Raw genomic sequence first — 16,806 nt, 5'->3', positions numbered from 1 at the left:
TTTGGAAGACACGCGTTTGAACCAAATGTGCCAAGAAAACCACTTCTGAGCTATTAACGGTCGTATTTGCTCTTTACTGAAGTAGTTTCAGTAGTGAGCGAAAACAACAGTTTGCGATGCAGTTGCAATGACATGAAAACTAAACAGGCACCGACGGGATTCGAACCCATGATCTCCTGTTTACTAGACAGGCGCTTTAACCAACTAAGCCACGGCGCCAACGCTCAAGCGCAATATGTGTATATTTGCTGATTGTTGAAGTAATTTCAATAGGAAAAAACAGCTTGCGTCACAGCTGTTCTGACATGCGAATATAAACAGACACCGATGAGATTCGTAATCATGATCTCCTGTTTGGAAGACACGCATTTGAAACAAATAAGCCACGAGAACCACTTCTGAGCTATTAATGGACGTATTTGCTTTTTACTGAAGTAATTTCGGTAGTGAGCGAAAACAACCGTTTGCGATGCAGTTGCAATGACATGAAAACTAAACAGGCACCGACGAGATTCGAACCCATGATCTCGTGTTTACAAGACAGGCACTTTAACCAACTATGCCACGGAGCAAACGATCAAGCGCAATATGTGTATATTTGCTGATTGTTGAAGTAATTTCAATAGGAAAAAACAGCTTGCGTCACAGCTGTTCTGACATGCGAATATAAACAGACACCGATGAGATTCTTAATCATGATCTCCTGTTTGGAAGACACGCGTTTAAAACAAATAAGCCAAGAAAACCACTTCTGAGCTATTAACGGTCGTATTTGCTCTTTACTGAAGTAGTTTCAGTAGTGAGCGAAAACAACAGCTTGCGATGCAGTTGCAATGTCATGAAAAGTAAACAGGCACCGACGGGATTCGAACCCATGATCTCCTGTTTACTAGACAGGCGCTTTAACCAACTAAGCCACGGCGCCAACGATCAAACGCAATATGTGTATATTTGCTGATTGTTGAAGTAATTTCAATAGGAAAAAACAGCTTGCGTCACAGCTGTTCTGACATGCGAATATAAACAGACACCGATGAGATTCGTAATCATGATCTCCTGTTTGGAAGACACGCGTTTGAAACAAATAAGCCAAGAAAACCACTTCTGAGCTATTAACGGTCGTATTTACTCTTTACTGAAGTAGTTTCGGTAGTGAGCGAAAACAACAGTTTGCGATGCCGTTGCAATGACATGAAAACTAAACAGGCACCGACGGGATACGAACCCATGATCTCCTGTTTACTAGACAGGCGCTTTAACCAACTAAGCAACGGCGCCAACGATCAAGCGCAATATGTGTATATTTGCTGATTGCTGAAGTAATTTCAATAGGAAAAAACAGCTTGCGTCACAGCTGTTCTGACATGCGAATATAAACAGACACCGATGAGATTCGTAATCATGATCTCCTGTTTGGAAGACACGCGTTTGAAACAAATAAGCCAAGAAAACCACTTCTGAGCTATTAACGGTCGTATTTGATCTTTACTGAAGTAGTTTCAGTAGTGAGCGAAAACAACAGCTTGCGATGCAGTTGCAATGACATGAAAACTAAACAGGCACCGACGGGATTCGAACCCATGATCTCCTGTTTACTAGACAGGCGCTTTAACCAACTAAGCCACGGCGCCAACGATCAAACGCAATATGTGTATATTTGCTGATTGTTGAAGTAATTTGAATAGGAAAAAACAGCTTGCGTCACAGCTGTTCTGACATGCGAATATAAACAGACACCGATGAGATTCGTAATCATGATCTCCTGTTTGGAAGACACGCGTTTGAAACAAATAAGCCAAGAAAACCACTTCTGAGCTATTAACGGTCGTATTTGCTCTTTACTGAAGTAGTTTCGGTAGTGAGCGAAAACAACAGTTTGCGATGCAGTTGCAATGACATGAAAACTAAACAGGCACCGACGGGATTCGAACCCATGATCTCCTGTTTGGAAGACACACGTTTCAACCAAATAAGACAAAAAAACCACTTCTGAGCTATTAACGGTCGTATTTGCTCTTTACTGAAGTAGTTTCAGTAGTGAGCGAAAACAACAGTTTGCGATGCAGTTGCAATGACATGAAAACTAAACATTCACCGACGGGATTCGAACCCATTATCTCCTGTTTGGAAGACACGCGTTTGAACCAAATGAGCCCAGAAAAACACTTCTGAGCTATTAACGGTCGTATTTGCTCTTTACTGAAGTAGTTTCAGTAGTGAGCGAAAACAACAGTTTGCGATGCAGTTGCAATGACATGAAAACTAAACAGGCACCGACGGGATTCGAACCCATGATCTCCTGTTTACAAGATAGGCGCTTTAACCAACTAAGGCACGGCGCCAACGATCAAGCGCAATATGTGTATATTTGCTGATTGTTGAAGTAATTTCAATAGGAAAAAACAGCTTGCGTCACAGCTGTTCTGACATGCGAATATAAACAGACAACGATGAGATTCTTAATCATGATCTCCTGTTTGGAAGACACGCGTTTAAAACAAATAAGCCAAGAAAACCATTTCTGAGCTATTAACGGTCGTATTTGCTCTTTACTGAAGTAGTTTCAGTAGTGAGCGAAAACAACAGCTTGCGATGCAGTTGCAATGACATGAAAAGTAAACAGGCACCGACGGGATTCGAACCCATTATCTCCTGTTTGGAAGACACGCGTTTGAACCAAATGTGCCAAGAAAACCACTTCTGAGCTATTAACGGTCGTATTTGCTCTTTACTGAAGTAGTTTCAGTAGTGAGCGAAAACAACAGTTTGCGATGCAGTTGCAATGACATGAAAACTAAACAGGCACCGACGGGATTCGAACCCATGATCTCCTGTTTACTAGACAGGCGCTTTAACCAACTAAGCCACGGCGCCAACGCTCAAGCGCAATATGTGTATATTTGCTGATTGTTGAAGTAATTTCAATAGGAAAAAACAGCTTGCGTCACAGCTGTTCTGACATGCGAATATAAACAGACACCGATGAGATTCGTAATCATGATCTCCTGTTTGGAAGACACGCGTTTGAAACAAATAAGCCACGAGAACCACTTCTGAGCTATTAATGGACGTATTTGCTTTTTACTGAAGTAATTTCGGTAGTGAGCGAAAACAACCGTTTGCGATGCAGTTGCAATGACATGAAAACTAAACAGGCACCGACGAGATTCGAACCCATGATCTCGTGTTTACAAGACAGGCACTTTAACCAACTATGCCACGGAGCAAACGATCAAGCGCAATATGTGTATATTTGCTGATTGTTGAAGTAATTTCAATAGGAAAAAACAGCTTGCGTCACAGCTGTTCTGACATGCGAATATAAACAGACACCGATGAGATTCTTAATCATGATCTCCTGTTTGGAAGACACGCGTTTAAAACAAATAAGCCAAGAAAACCACTTCTGAGCTATTAACGGTCGTATTTGCTCTTTACTGAAGTAGTTTCAGTAGTGAGCGAAAACAACAGCTTGCGATGCAGTTGCAATGTCATGAAAAGTAAACAGGCACCGACGGGATTCGAACCCATGATCTCCTGTTTACAAGATAGGCGCTTTAACCAACTAAGGCACGGCGCCAACGATCAAGCGCAATATGTGTATATTTGCTGATTGTTGAAGTAATTTCAATAGGAAAAAACAGTTTGCGTCACAGCTGTTCTGTATGCGAATATAAACAGACACCGATGAGATTCGTAATCATGATCTCCTGTTTGGAAGACACGCGTTTGAAACAAATAAGCCACGAGAACCACTTCTGAGCTATTAATGGACGTATTTACTCTTTACTGAAGTAGTTTCGGTAGTGAGCGAAAACAACAGTTTGCGATGCAGTTGCAATGACATGAAAACTAAACAGGCACCGACGGGATTCGAACCCATGATCTCCTGTTTGGAAGACACACGTTTCAACCAAATAAGACAAAAAAACCACTTCTGAGCTATTAACGGTCGTATTTGCTCTTTACTGAAGTAGTTTCAGTAGTGAGCGAAAACAACAGTTTGCGATGCAGTTGCAATGACATGAAAACTAAACATTCACCGACGGGATTCGAACCCATTATCTCCTGTTTGGAAGACACGCGTTTGAACCAAATGAGCCCAGAAAAACACTTCTGAGCTATTAACGGTCGTATTTGCTCTTTACTGAAGTAGTTTCAGTAGTGAGCGAAAACAACAGTTTGCGATGCAGTTGCAATGACATGAAAACTAAACAGGCACCGACGGGATTCGAACCCATGATCTCCTGTTTACAAGATAGGCGCTTTAACCAACTAAGGCACGGCGCCAACGATCAAGCGCAATATGTGTATATTTGCTGATTGTTGAAGTAATTTCAATAGGAAAAAACAGCTTGCGTCACAGCTGTTCTGACATGCGAATATAAACAGACAACGATGAGATTCTTAATCATGATCTCCTGTTTGGAAGACACGCGTTTAAAACAAATAAGCCAAGAAAACCATTTCTGAGCTATTAACGGTCGTATTTGCTCTTTACTGAAGTAGTTTCAGTAGTGAGCGAAAACAACAGCTTGCGATGCAGTTGCAATGTCATGAAAAGTAAACAGGCACCGACGGGATTCGAACCCATTATCTCCTGTTTGGAAGACACGCGTTTGAACCAAATGTGCCAAGAAAACCACTTCTGAGCTATTAACGGTCGTATTTGCTCTTTACTGAAGTAGTTTCAGTAGTGAGCGAAAACAACAGTTTGCGATGCAGTTGCAATGACATGAAAACTAAACAGGCACCGACGGGATTCGAACCCATGATCTCCTGTTTACTAGACAGGCGCTTTAACCAACTAAGCCACGGCGCCAACGCTCAAGCGCAATATGTGTATATTTGCTGTTTGTTGAAGTAATTTCAATAGGAAAAAACAGCTTGCGTCACAGCTGTTCTGACATGCGAATATAAACAGACACCGATGAGATTCGTAATCATGATCTCCTGTTTGGAAGACACGCGTTTGAAACAAATAAGCCACGAGAACCACTTCTGAGCTATTAATGGACGTATTTGCTTTTTACTGAAGTAATTTCGGTAGTGAGCGAAAACAACCGTTTGCGATGCAGTTGCAATGACATGAAAACTAAACAGGCACCGACGAGATTCGAACCCATGATCTCGTGTTTACAAGACAGGCACTTTAACCAACTATGCCACGGAGCAAACGATCAAGCGCAATATGTGTATATTTGCTGATTGTTGAAGTAATTTCAATAGGAAAAAACAGCTTGCGTCACAGCTGTTCTGACATGCGAATATAAACAGACACCGATGAGATTCTTAATCATGATCTCCTGTTTGGAAGACACGCGTTTAAAACAAATAAGCCAAGAAAACCACTTCTGAGCTATTAACGGTCGTATTTGCTCTTTACTGAAGTAGTTTCAGTAGTGAGCGAAAACAACAGCTTGCGATGCAGTTGCAATGTCATGAAAAGTAAACAGGCACCGACGGGATTCGAACCCATGATCTCCTGTTTACTAGACAGGCGCTTTAACCAACTAAGCCACGGCGCCAACGATCAAACGCAATATGTGTATATTTGCTGATTGTTGAAGTAATTTCAATAGGAAAAAACAGCTTGCGTCACAGCTGTTCTGACATGCGAATATAAACAGACACCGATGAGATTCGTAATCATGATCTCCTGTTTGGAAGACACGCGTTTGAAACAAATAAGCCAAGAAAACCACTTCTGAGCTATTAACGGTCGTATTTACTCTTTACTGAAGTAGTTTCGGTAGTGAGCGAAAACAACAGTTTGCGATGCCGTTGCAATGACATGAAAACTAAACAGGCACCGACGGGATACGAACCCATGATCTCCTGTTTACTAGACAGGCGCTTTAACCAACTAAGCAACGGCACCAACGATCCAGCGCAATATGTGTATATTTGCTGATTGCTGAAGTAATTTCAATAGGAAAAAACAGCTTGCGTCACAGCTGTTCTGACATGCGAATATAAACAGACACCGATGAGATTCGTAATCATGATCTCCTGTTTGGAAGACACGCGTTTGAAACAAATAAGCCAAGAAAACCACTTCTGAGCTATTAACGGTCGTATTTGCTCTTTACTGAAGTAGTTTCGGTAGTGAGCGAAAACAAGAGTTTGCGATGCCGTTGCAATGCCATGAAAACTAAACAGGCACCGACGGGATACGAACCCATGATCTCCTGTTTACTAGACAGGCGCTTTAACCAACTAAGCCACGGCGCCAACGATCAAGCGTAATATGTGTATATTTGCTGATTGTTGAAGTAATTTCAATAGGAAAAAACAGCTTGCGTCACAGCTGTTCTGACATGCGAATATAAACATCTACCGATGAGATTCGTAATCATGATCTCCTGTTTGGAAGACACGCGTTTGAAACAAATAAGCCACGTGAACCACTTCTGAGCTATTAACGGTCGTATTTGCTCTTTACTGAAGTAGTTTTGGTAGTGAGCGAAAACAAGACTTTGCGATGCCGTTGCAACGCCATGAAAACTAAACAGGCACCGACGAGATTCGAATCCATGATCTCGTGTTTACAAGACAGGCACTTTAACCAGCTATGCCACGGCGCAAACGATCAAGCGCAATATGTGTATATTTGCTGATTGTTGAAATAATTTCAATAGGAAAAAACAGCTTGCGTCACAGCTGTTTTGACATGCGAATATAAACAGACACCGATGAGATTCTTAATCATGATCTCCTGTTTGGAAGACACGCGTTTAAAACAAATAAGCCAAGAAAACCATTTCTGAGCTATTAACGGTCGTATTTGCTCTTTACTGAAGTAGTTTCGGTAGTGAGCGAAAACAACAGTTTGCGATGCAGTTGCAATGACATGAAAACTAAACAGGCACCGACGGGATTCGAACCCATGATCTCCTGTTTGGAAGACACACGTTTCAACCAAATAAGACAAAAAAACCACTTCTGAGCTATTAACGGTCGTATTTGCTCTTTACTGAAGTAGTTTCAGTAGTGAGCGAAAACAACAGTTTGCGATGCAGTTGCAATGCCATGAAAACTAAACATTCACCGACGGGATTCGAACCCATGATCTCCTGTTTACAAGATAGGCGCTTTAACCAACTAAGGCACGGCGCCAACGATCAAGCGCAATATGTGTATATTTGCTGATTGTTGAAGTAATTTCAATAGGAAAAAACAGCTTGCGTCACAGCTGTTCTGACATGCGAATATAAACAGACAACGATGAGATTCTTAATCATGATCTCCTGTTTGGAAGACACGCGTTTAAAACAAATAAGCCAAGAAAACCATTTCTGAGCTATTAACGGTCGTATTTGCTCTTTACTGAAGTAGTTTCAGTAGTGAGCGAAAACAACAGCTTGCGATGCAGTTGCAATGACATGAAAACTAAACAGGCACCGACGGGATTCGAACCCATTATCTCCTGTTTGGAAGACACGCGTTTGAACCAAATGTGCCAAGAAAACCACTTCTGAGCTATTAACGGTCGTATTTGCTCTTTACTGAAGTAGTTTCAGTAGTGAGCGAAAACAACAGTTTGCGATGCAGTTGCAATGACATGAAAACTAAACAGGCACCGACGGGATTCGAACCCATGATCTCCTGTTTACTAGACAGGCGCTTTAACCAACTAAGCCACGGCGCCAACGCTCAAGCGCAATATGTGTATATTTTCTGATTGTTGAAGTAATTTCAATAGGAAAAAACAGCTTGCGTCACAGCTGTTCTGACATGCGAATATAAACAGACACCGATGAGATTCGTAATCATGATCTCCTGTTTGGAAGACACGCGTTTGAAACAAATAAGCCACGAGAACCACTTCTGAGCTATTAATGGACGTATTTGCTTTTTACGGAAGTAATTTCGGTAGTGAGCGAAAACAACCGTTTGCGATGCAGTTGCAATGACATGAAAACTAAACAGGCACCGACGAGATACGAACCCATGATCTCCTGTTTACTAGACAGGCGCTTTAACCAACTAAGCAACGGCGCCAACGACCAAGCGCAATATGTGTATATTTGCTGATTGCTGAAGTAATTTCAATAGGAAAAAACAGCTTGCGTCACAGCTGTTCTGACATGCGAATATAAACAGACACCGATGAGATTCGTAATCATGATCTCCTGTTTGGAAGACACGCGTTTGAAACAAATAAGCCAAGAAAACCACTTCTGAGCTATTAACGGTCGTATTTGCTCTTTACTGAAGTAGTTTCGGTAGTGAGCGAAAACAAGAGTTTGCGATGCCGTTGCAATGCCATGAAAACTAAACAGGCACCGACGGGATACGAACCCATGATCTCCTGTTTACTAGACAGGCGCTTTAACCAACTAAGCCACGGCGCCAACGATCAAGCGTAATATGTGTATATTTGCTGATTGTTGAAGTAATTTCAATAGGAAAAAACAGCTTGCGTCACAGCTGTTCTGACATGCGAATATAAACAGATACCGATGAGATTCGTAATCATGATCTCCTGTTTGGAAGACACGCGTTTGAAACAAATAAGCCACGTGAACCACTTCTGAGCTATTAATGGACGTATTTGCTTTTTACTGAAATAATTTCGGTAGTGAGCGAAAACAACCGTTTGCGATGCAGTTGCAATGACATGAAAACTAAACAGGCACCGACGAGATTCGAATCCATGATCTCGTGTTTACAAGACAGGCACTTTAACCAACTATGCCACGGCGCAAACGATCAAGCGCAATATGTGTATATTTGCTGATTGTTGAAGTAATTTCAATAGGAAAAAACAGCTTGCGTCACAGCTGTTTTGACATGCGAATATAAACAGACACCGATGAGATTCTTAATCATGATCTCCTGTTTGGAAGACACGCGTTTAAAACAAATAAGCCAAGAAAACCACTTCTGAGCTATTAACGGTCGTATTTGCTCTTTACTGAAGTAGTTTCAGTAGTGAGCGAAAACAACAGCTTGCGATGCAGTTGCAATGACATGAAAACTAAACAGGCACCGACGGGATTCGAACCCATGATCTCCTGTTTACAAGATAGGCGCTTTAACCAACTAAGGCACGGCGCCAACGATCAAGCGCAATATGTGTATATTTGCTGATTGTTGAAGTAATTTCAATAGGAAAAAACAGTTTGCGTCACAGCTGTTCTGTATGCGAATATAAACAGACACCGATGAGATTCGTAATCATGATCTCCTGTTTGGAAGACACGCGTTTGAAACAAATAAGCCACGAGAACCACTTCTGAGCTATTAATGGACGTATTTGCTTTTTACTGAAGTAATTTCGGTAGTGAGCGAAAACAACCGTTTGCGATGCAGTTGCAATGACATGAAAACTAAACAGGCACCGACGAGATTCGAACCCATGATCTCGTGTTTACTAAACAGGCGCTTTAACCAACTAAGCCACGGCGCCAACGATCAAGCGCAATATGTGTATATTTGCTGATTGTTGAAGTAATTTCAATAGGAAAAAACAGCTTGCGTCACAGCTGTTCTGACATGCGAATATAAACAGACAACGATGAGATTCTTAATCATGATCTCCTGTTTGGAAGACACGCGTTTAAAACAAATAAGCCAAGAAAACCATTTCTGAGCTATTAACGGTCGTATTTGCTCTTTACTGAAGTAGTTTCAGTAGTGAGCGAAAACAACAGCTTGCGATGCAGTTGCAATGACATGAAAACTAAACAGGCACCGACGGGATTCGAACCCATTATCTCCTGTTTGGAAGACACGCGTTTGAAACAAATAAGCCACGAGAACCACTTCTGAGCTATTAATGGACGTATTTGCTTTTTACTGAAGTAATTTCGGTAGTGAGCGAAAACAACCGTTTGCGATGCAGTTGCAATGACATGAAAACTAAACAGGCACCGACGAGATTCGAACCCATGATCTCGTGTTTACAAGACAGGCACTTTAACCAACTATGCCACGGAGCAAACGATCAAGCGCAATATGTGTATATTTGCTGATTGTTGAAGTAATTTCAATAGGAAAAAACAGCTTGCGTCACAGCTGTTCTGACATGCGAATATAAACAGACACCGATGAGATTCTTAATCATGATCTCCTGTTTGGAAGACACGCGTTTAAAACAAATAAGCCAAGAAAACCACTTCTGAGCTATTAACGGTCGTATTTGCTCTTTACTGAAGTAGTTTCAGTAGTGAGCGAAAACAACAGCTTGCGATGCAGTTGCAATGTCATGAAAAGTAAACAGGCACCGACGGGATTCGAACCCATGATCTCCTGTTTACTAGACAGGCGCTTTAACCAACTAAGCCACGGCGCCAACGATCAAACGCAATATGTGTATATTTGCTGATTGTTGAAGTAATTTGAATAGGAAAAAACAGCTTGCGTCACAGCTGTTCTGACATGCGAATATAAACAGACACCGATGAGATTCGTAATCATGATCTCCTGTTTGGAAGACACGCGTTTGAAACAAATAAGCCACGTGAACCACTTCTGAGCTATTAATGGACGTATTTGCTTTTTACTGAAATAATTTCGGTAGTGAGTGAAAACAACCGTTTGCGATGCAGTTGCAATGACATGAAAACTAAACAGGTACCGACGGGACTCGAACCCATGATCTCCTGTTTACTAGACAGGCACTTTAACCAACTATGCCACGGCGCAAACGATCAAGCGCAATATGTGTATATTTGCTGATTGTTGAAGTAATTTCAATAGGAAAAAACAGCTTGCGTCACAGCTGTTCTGACATGCGAATATAAACAGACACCGATGAGATTCGTAATCATGATCTCCTGTTTGGAGGACACGCGTTTGAAACAAATAAGCCAAGAAAACCACTTCTGAGCTATTAACGGTCGTATTTGCTCTTTACTGAAGTAGTTTTGGTAGTGAGCGAAAACAAGACTTTGCGATGCCGTTGCAACGCCATGAAAACTAAACAGGCACCGACGGGATACGAACCCATGATCTCCTATTTACTAGACAGGCGCTTTAACCAACTAAGCCACGGCGCCAACGATCAAGCGTAATATGTGTATATTTGCTGATTGTTGAAGTAATTTCAATAGGAAAAAACAGCTTGCGTCACAGCTGTTCTGACATGCGAATATAAACAGACACCGATGAGATTCGTAATCATGATCTCCTGTTTGGAAGACGCGCGTTTGAAACAAATAAGCCACGAGAACCACTTCTGAGCTATTAATGGGCGTATTTGCTTTTTACTGAAGTAATTTCGGTAGTGAGCGAAAACAACCGTTTGCGATGCAGTTGCAATGACATGAAAACTAAACAGGTACCGACGGGACTCGAACCCATGATCTCCTGTTTACTAGACAGGCGCTTTAACCAACTAAGCCACGGCGCCAACGACCAAACGCAATATGTGTATATTTGCTGATTGTTGAAGTAATTTCAATAGGAAAAAACAGCTTGCTTCACAGCTGTTCTGACATGCGAATATAAACAGACACCGATGAGATTCGTAATCATGATCTCCTGTTTGGAAGACACGCGTTTAAAACAAATAAGCCAAGAAAACCACTTCTGAGCTATTAACGGTCGTATTTACTCTTTACTGAAGTAGTTTCGGTAGTGAGCGAAAACAACAGTTTGCGATGCCGTTGCAATGACATGAAAACTAAACAGGCACCGACGGGATACGAACCCATGATCTCCTGTTTACTAGACAGGCGCTTTAACCAACTAAGCAACGGCGCCAACGATCAAGCGCAATATGTGTATATTTGCTGATTGCTGAAGTAATTTCAATAGGAAAAAACAGCTTGCGTCACAGCTGTTCTGACATGCGAATATAAACAGACACCGATGAGATTCGTAATCATGATCTCCTGTTTGGAAGACACGCGTTTGAAACAAATAAGCCAAGAAAACCACTTTTGAGCTATTAACGGTCGTATTTGCTCTTTACTGAAGTAGTTTCGGTAGTGAGCGAAAACAAGAGTTTGCGATGCCGTTGCAATGCCATGAAAACTAAACAGGCACCGACGGGATACGAACCCATGATCTCCGGTTTACTAGACAGGCGCTTTAACCAACTAAGCCACGGCGCCAACGATCAAGCGTAATATGTGTATATTTGCTGATTGTTGAAGTAATTTCAATAGGAAAAAACAGCTTGCGTCACAGCTGTTCTGACATGCGAATATAAACAGATACCGATGAGATTCGTAATCATGATCTCCTGTTTGGAAGACACGCGTTTGAAACAAATAAGCCACGTGAACCACTTCTGAGCTATTAATGGACGTATTTGCTTTTTACTGAAATAATTTCGGTAGTGAGCGAAAACAACCGTTTGCGATGCAGTTGCAATGACATGAAAACTAAACAGGCACCGACGAGATTCGAATCCATGATCTCGTGTTTACAAGACAGGCACTTTAACCAACTATGCCACGGCGCAAACGATCAAGCGCAATATGTGTATATTTGCTGATTGTTGAAGTAATTTCAATAGGAAAAAACAGCTTGCGTCACAGCTGTTCTGACATGCGAATATAAACAGACAACGATGAGATTCTTAATCATGATCTCCTGTTTGGAAGACACGCGTTTAAAACAAATAAGCCAAGAAAACCATTTCTGAGCTATTAACGGTCGTATTTGCTCTTTACTGAAGTAGTTTCAGTAGTGAGCGAAAACAACAGTTTGCGATGCAGTTGCAATGACATGAAAACTAAACAGGCACCGACGGGATTCGAACCCATGATCTCATGTTTACTAGACAGGCGCTTTAACCAACTAAGCCACGGCGCCAACGCTCAAGCGCAATATGTGTATATTTGCTGATTGTTGAAGTAATTTCAATAGGAAAAAACAGCTTGCGTCACAGCTGTTCTGACATGCGAATATAAACAGACACCGATGAGATTCGTAATCATGATCTCCTGTTTGGAAGACACGCGTTTGAAACAAATAAGCCACGAGAACCACTTCTGAGCTATTAATGGACGTATTTGCTTTTTACTGAAGTAATTTCGGTAGTGAGCGAAAACAACCGTTTGCGATGCAGTTGCAATGACATGAAAACTAAACAGGCACCGACGAGATTCGAACCCATGATCTCGTGTTTACAAGACATGTAACATGTAACGTGGTCGGCTGAAGTTGGTTTTCTGTGGTTCCCAACTTCAAGGCGCAAATGCGAGCCGATCTCCCCGTTAAAAAGTCTCGCCACAGAGAGCAACAGTCCTACAACGAAAAATCATTCAATCATAACACTTCACTCATAGTTTGAAAAACTGGTGGCAGATGGCAGCACTACACATAACAAGCATTACAGAGAAACAAAAAAACTTCACGTCAGGTTTCACTACACGTACACGCACATTCCCGCATGTACCGATTCGTTGGGGGTTCCGCGGGGGGTTGTGGGCGGGGTGGATGTGTGGTGTAGCAGTAGTAGGTAGGGGAAAAAAGGGTTCGGGGATCCATGATGTTCTCAAGTCAGCCACCTCGTTGGGCAATTTGCCTGTTGTGGCGTTGTATTTGTATTTGTATTTGTATTTAACCAACTATGCCACGGAGCAAACGATCAAGCGCAATATGTGTATATTTGCTGATTGTTGAAGTAATTTCAATAGGAAAAAACAGCTTGCGTCACAGCTGTTCTGACATGCGAATATAAACAGACACCGATGAGATTCTTAATCATGATCTCCTGTTTGGAAGACACGCGTTTAAAACAAATAAGCCAAGAAAACCACTTCTGAGCTATTAACGGTCGTATTTACTCTTTACTGAAGTAGTTTCGGTAGTGAGCGAAAACAACAGTTTGCGATGCCGTTGCAATGACATGAAAACTAAACAGGCACCGACGGGATACGAACCCATGATCTCCTGTTTACTAGACAGGCGCTTTAACCAACTAAGCAACGGCGCCAACGATCAAGCGCAATATGTGTATATTTGCTGATTGCTGAAGTAATTTCAATAGGAAAAAACAGCTTGCGTCACAGCTGTTCTGACATGCGAATATAAACAGACACCGATGAGATTCGTAATCATGATCTCCTGTTTGGAAGACACGCGTTTGAAACAAATAAGCCAAGAAAACCACTTCTGAGCTATTAACGGTCGTATTTGCTCTTTACTGAAGTAGTTTCGGTAGTGAGCGAAAACAAGAGTTTGCGATGCCGTTGCAATGCCATGAAAACTAAACAGGCACCGACGGGATACGAACCCATGATCTCCTGTTTACTAGACAGGCGCTTTAACCAACTAAGCCACGGCGCCAACGATCAAGCGTAATATGTGTATATTTGCTGATTGTTGAAGTAATTTCAATAGGAAAAAACAGCTTGCGTCACAGCTGTTCTGACATGCGAATATAAACAGACACCGATGAGATTCGTAATCATGATCTCCTGTTTGGAAGACACGCGTTTGAAACAAATAAGCCACGAGAACCACTTCTGAGCTATTAATGGACGTATTTGCTTTTTACTGAAGTAATTTCGGTAGTGAGCGAAAACAACCGTTTGCGATGCAGTTGCAATGACATGAAAACTAAACAGGCACCGACGAGATACGAACCCATGATCTCCTGTTTACTAGACAGGCGCTTTAACCAACTAAGCAACGGCGCCAACGATCAAGCGCAATATGTGTATATTTGCTGATTGCTGAAGTAATTTCAATAGGAAAAAACAGCTTGCGTCACAGCTGTTCTGACATGCGAATATAAACAGACACCGATGAGATTCGTAATCATGATCTCCTGTTTGGAAGACACGCGTTTGAAACAAATAAGCCACGAGAACCACTTCTGAGCTATTAATGGACGTATTTGCTTTTTACTGAAGTAATTTCGGTAGTGAGCGAAAACAACCGTTTGCGATGCAGTTGCAATGACATGAAAACTAAACAGGCACCGACGAGATTCGAACCCATGATCTCGTGTTTACAAGACAGGCACTTTAACCAACTATGCCACGGAGCAAACGATCAAGCGCAATATGTGTATATTTGCTGATTGTTGAAGTAATTTCAATAGGAAAAAACAGCTTGCGTCACAGCTGTTCTGACATGCGAATATAAACAGACACCGATGAGATTCTTAATCATGATCTCCTGTTTGGAAGACACGCGTTTAAAACAAATAAGCCAAGAAAACCACTTCTGAGCTATTAACGGTCGTATTTGCTCTTTACTGAAGTAGTTTCAGTAGTGAGCGAAAACAACAGCTTGCGATGCAGTTGCAATGTCATGAAAAGTAAACAGGCACCGACGGGATTCGAACCCATGATCTCCTGTTTACTAGACAGGCGCTTTAACCAACTAAGCCACGGCGCCAACGATCAAACGCAATATGTGTATATTTGCTGATTGTTGAAGTAATTTCAATAGGAAAAAACAGCTTGCGTCACAGCTGTTCTGACATGCGAATATAAACAGACACCGATGAGATTCGTAATCATGATCTCCTGTTTGGAAGACACGCGTTTGAAACAAATAAGCCAAGAAAACCACTTCTGAGCTATTAACGGTCGTATTTACTCTTTACTGAAGTAGTTTCGGTAGTGAGCGAAAACAACAGTTTGCGATGCCGTTGCAATGACATGAAAACTAAACAGGCACCGACGGGATACGAACCCATGATCTCCTGTTTACTAGACAGGCGCTTTAACCAACTAAGCAACGGCGCCAACGATCAAGCGCAATATGTGTATATTTGCTGATTGCTGAAGTAATTTCAATAGGAAAAAACAGCTTGCGTCACAGCTGTTCTGACATGCGAATATAAACAGACACCGATGAGATTCGTAATCATGATCTCCTGTTTGGAAGACACGCGTTTGAAACAAATAAGCCAAGAAAACCACTTCTGAGCTATTAACGGTCGTATTTGCTCTTTACTGAAGTAGTTTCGGTAGTGAGCGAAAACAAGAGTTTGCGATGCCGTTGCAATGCCATGAAAACTAAACAGGCACCGACGGGATACGAACCCATGATCTCCTGTTTACTAGACAGGCGCTTTAACCAACTAAGCCACGGCGCCAACGATCAAGCGTAATATGTGTATATTTGCTGATTGTTGAAGTAATTTCAATAGGAAAAAACAGCTTGCGTCACAGCTGTTTTGACATGCGAATATAAACAGACACCGATGAGATTCTTAATCATGATCTCCTGTTTGGAAGACACGCGTTTAAAACAAATAAGCCAAGAAAACCATTTCTGAGCTATTAACGGTCGTATTTGCTCTTTACTGAAGTAGTTTCGGTAGTGAGCGAAAACAACAGTTTGCGATGCAGTTGCAATGACATGAAAACTAAACAGGCACCGACGGGATTCGAACCCATGATCTCCTGTTTGGAAGACACACGTTTCAACCAAATAAGACAAAAAAACCACTTCTGAGCTATTAACGGTCGTATTTGCTCTTTACTGAAGTAGTTTCAGTAGTGAGCGAAAACAACATTTTGCGATGCAGTTGCAATGCCATGAAAACTAAACATTCACCGACGGGATTCGAACCCATGATCTCCTGTTTACAAGATAGGCGCTTTAACCAACTAAGGCACGGCGCCAACGATCAAGCGCAATATGTGTATATTTGCTGATTGTTGAAGTAATTTCAATAGGAAAAAACAGCTTGCGTCACAGCTGTTCTGACATGCGAATATAAACAGACAACGATGAGATTCTTAATCATGATCTCCTGTTTGGAAGACACGCGTTTAAAACAAATAAGCCAAGAAAACCATTTCTGAGCTATTAACGGTCGTATTTGCTCTTTACTGAAGTAGTTTCAGTAGTGAGCGAAAACAACAGCTTGCGATGCAGTTG

At 41.7% G+C, this 16,806-nt stretch overlaps 29 non-coding genes across 29 annotated transcripts; all 29 read right to left on the bottom strand.

Annotated features, from left to right (window-relative positions):
• Positions 1–145: 145 nt before the first annotated feature.
• Positions 146–219, bottom strand: TRNAT-AGU (transfer RNA threonine (anticodon AGU)). Its single transcript has one exon. It is a non-coding gene; the product is annotated as a tRNA-Thr (tRNA).
• Positions 220–851: 632 nt separating this feature from the next.
• Positions 852–925, bottom strand: TRNAT-AGU (transfer RNA threonine (anticodon AGU)). The gene has a single exon. It is a non-coding gene; the product is annotated as a tRNA-Thr (tRNA).
• Positions 926–1,204: 279 nt separating this feature from the next.
• TRNAT-AGU (transfer RNA threonine (anticodon AGU)) lies at positions 1,205–1,278 on the bottom strand. Its single transcript has one exon. It is a non-coding gene; the product is annotated as a tRNA-Thr (tRNA).
• A 279-nt stretch (positions 1,279–1,557) lies between these two features.
• On the bottom strand, positions 1,558–1,631 carry TRNAT-AGU (transfer RNA threonine (anticodon AGU)). The gene has a single exon. It is a non-coding gene; the product is annotated as a tRNA-Thr (tRNA).
• Positions 1,632–2,268: 637 nt separating this feature from the next.
• Positions 2,269–2,342, bottom strand: TRNAT-UGU (transfer RNA threonine (anticodon UGU)). The gene has a single exon. It is a non-coding gene; the product is annotated as a tRNA-Thr (tRNA).
• Positions 2,343–2,800: 458 nt separating this feature from the next.
• On the bottom strand, positions 2,801–2,874 carry TRNAT-AGU (transfer RNA threonine (anticodon AGU)). The gene has a single exon. It is a non-coding gene; the product is annotated as a tRNA-Thr (tRNA).
• Positions 2,875–3,506: 632 nt separating this feature from the next.
• TRNAT-UGU (transfer RNA threonine (anticodon UGU)) lies at positions 3,507–3,580 on the bottom strand. Its single transcript has one exon. It is a non-coding gene; the product is annotated as a tRNA-Thr (tRNA).
• A 636-nt stretch (positions 3,581–4,216) lies between these two features.
• On the bottom strand, positions 4,217–4,290 carry TRNAT-UGU (transfer RNA threonine (anticodon UGU)). Its single transcript has one exon. It is a non-coding gene; the product is annotated as a tRNA-Thr (tRNA).
• Positions 4,291–4,748: 458 nt separating this feature from the next.
• Positions 4,749–4,822, bottom strand: TRNAT-AGU (transfer RNA threonine (anticodon AGU)). Its single transcript has one exon. It is a non-coding gene; the product is annotated as a tRNA-Thr (tRNA).
• Positions 4,823–5,454: 632 nt separating this feature from the next.
• TRNAT-AGU (transfer RNA threonine (anticodon AGU)) lies at positions 5,455–5,528 on the bottom strand. Its single transcript has one exon. It is a non-coding gene; the product is annotated as a tRNA-Thr (tRNA).
• Positions 5,529–5,807: 279 nt separating this feature from the next.
• TRNAT-AGU (transfer RNA threonine (anticodon AGU)) lies at positions 5,808–5,881 on the bottom strand. The gene has a single exon. It is a non-coding gene; the product is annotated as a tRNA-Thr (tRNA).
• A 279-nt stretch (positions 5,882–6,160) lies between these two features.
• On the bottom strand, positions 6,161–6,234 carry TRNAT-AGU (transfer RNA threonine (anticodon AGU)). The gene has a single exon. It is a non-coding gene; the product is annotated as a tRNA-Thr (tRNA).
• Positions 6,235–7,577: 1,343 nt separating this feature from the next.
• Positions 7,578–7,651, bottom strand: TRNAT-AGU (transfer RNA threonine (anticodon AGU)). Its single transcript has one exon. It is a non-coding gene; the product is annotated as a tRNA-Thr (tRNA).
• Positions 7,652–7,930: 279 nt separating this feature from the next.
• On the bottom strand, positions 7,931–8,004 carry TRNAT-AGU (transfer RNA threonine (anticodon AGU)). The gene has a single exon. It is a non-coding gene; the product is annotated as a tRNA-Thr (tRNA).
• A 279-nt stretch (positions 8,005–8,283) lies between these two features.
• Positions 8,284–8,357, bottom strand: TRNAT-AGU (transfer RNA threonine (anticodon AGU)). Its single transcript has one exon. It is a non-coding gene; the product is annotated as a tRNA-Thr (tRNA).
• Positions 8,358–8,989: 632 nt separating this feature from the next.
• Positions 8,990–9,063, bottom strand: TRNAT-UGU (transfer RNA threonine (anticodon UGU)). Its single transcript has one exon. It is a non-coding gene; the product is annotated as a tRNA-Thr (tRNA).
• Positions 9,064–9,341: 278 nt separating this feature from the next.
• On the bottom strand, positions 9,342–9,415 carry TRNAT-AGU (transfer RNA threonine (anticodon AGU)). Its single transcript has one exon. It is a non-coding gene; the product is annotated as a tRNA-Thr (tRNA).
• An 811-nt stretch (positions 9,416–10,226) lies between these two features.
• TRNAT-AGU (transfer RNA threonine (anticodon AGU)) lies at positions 10,227–10,300 on the bottom strand. The gene has a single exon. It is a non-coding gene; the product is annotated as a tRNA-Thr (tRNA).
• A 632-nt stretch (positions 10,301–10,932) lies between these two features.
• TRNAT-AGU (transfer RNA threonine (anticodon AGU)) lies at positions 10,933–11,006 on the bottom strand. Its single transcript has one exon. It is a non-coding gene; the product is annotated as a tRNA-Thr (tRNA).
• A 279-nt stretch (positions 11,007–11,285) lies between these two features.
• TRNAT-AGU (transfer RNA threonine (anticodon AGU)) lies at positions 11,286–11,359 on the bottom strand. Its single transcript has one exon. It is a non-coding gene; the product is annotated as a tRNA-Thr (tRNA).
• A 279-nt stretch (positions 11,360–11,638) lies between these two features.
• Positions 11,639–11,712, bottom strand: TRNAT-AGU (transfer RNA threonine (anticodon AGU)). The gene has a single exon. It is a non-coding gene; the product is annotated as a tRNA-Thr (tRNA).
• A 279-nt stretch (positions 11,713–11,991) lies between these two features.
• TRNAT-AGU (transfer RNA threonine (anticodon AGU)) lies at positions 11,992–12,065 on the bottom strand. Its single transcript has one exon. It is a non-coding gene; the product is annotated as a tRNA-Thr (tRNA).
• Positions 12,066–12,697: 632 nt separating this feature from the next.
• Positions 12,698–12,771, bottom strand: TRNAT-AGU (transfer RNA threonine (anticodon AGU)). Its single transcript has one exon. It is a non-coding gene; the product is annotated as a tRNA-Thr (tRNA).
• Positions 12,772–13,823: 1,052 nt separating this feature from the next.
• Positions 13,824–13,897, bottom strand: TRNAT-AGU (transfer RNA threonine (anticodon AGU)). Its single transcript has one exon. It is a non-coding gene; the product is annotated as a tRNA-Thr (tRNA).
• Positions 13,898–14,176: 279 nt separating this feature from the next.
• On the bottom strand, positions 14,177–14,250 carry TRNAT-AGU (transfer RNA threonine (anticodon AGU)). The gene has a single exon. It is a non-coding gene; the product is annotated as a tRNA-Thr (tRNA).
• Positions 14,251–14,529: 279 nt separating this feature from the next.
• TRNAT-AGU (transfer RNA threonine (anticodon AGU)) lies at positions 14,530–14,603 on the bottom strand. Its single transcript has one exon. It is a non-coding gene; the product is annotated as a tRNA-Thr (tRNA).
• A 632-nt stretch (positions 14,604–15,235) lies between these two features.
• TRNAT-AGU (transfer RNA threonine (anticodon AGU)) lies at positions 15,236–15,309 on the bottom strand. The gene has a single exon. It is a non-coding gene; the product is annotated as a tRNA-Thr (tRNA).
• A 279-nt stretch (positions 15,310–15,588) lies between these two features.
• TRNAT-AGU (transfer RNA threonine (anticodon AGU)) lies at positions 15,589–15,662 on the bottom strand. Its single transcript has one exon. It is a non-coding gene; the product is annotated as a tRNA-Thr (tRNA).
• A 279-nt stretch (positions 15,663–15,941) lies between these two features.
• On the bottom strand, positions 15,942–16,015 carry TRNAT-AGU (transfer RNA threonine (anticodon AGU)). The gene has a single exon. It is a non-coding gene; the product is annotated as a tRNA-Thr (tRNA).
• Between the last annotated feature and the right edge of the window lie 791 nt (positions 16,016–16,806).

This window comes from Pholcus phalangioides, unplaced genomic scaffold, assembly GCF_987345545.1.
Source record: "Pholcus phalangioides strain wild (caught in Gottingen) unplaced genomic scaffold, Ppha-v1.0 ptg000009l_1, whole genome shotgun sequence".
Taxonomy (NCBI): domain Eukaryota; kingdom Metazoa; phylum Arthropoda; class Arachnida; order Araneae; family Pholcidae; genus Pholcus; species Pholcus phalangioides.
This window is presented reverse-complemented; position numbering and strand designations above follow the sequence as displayed.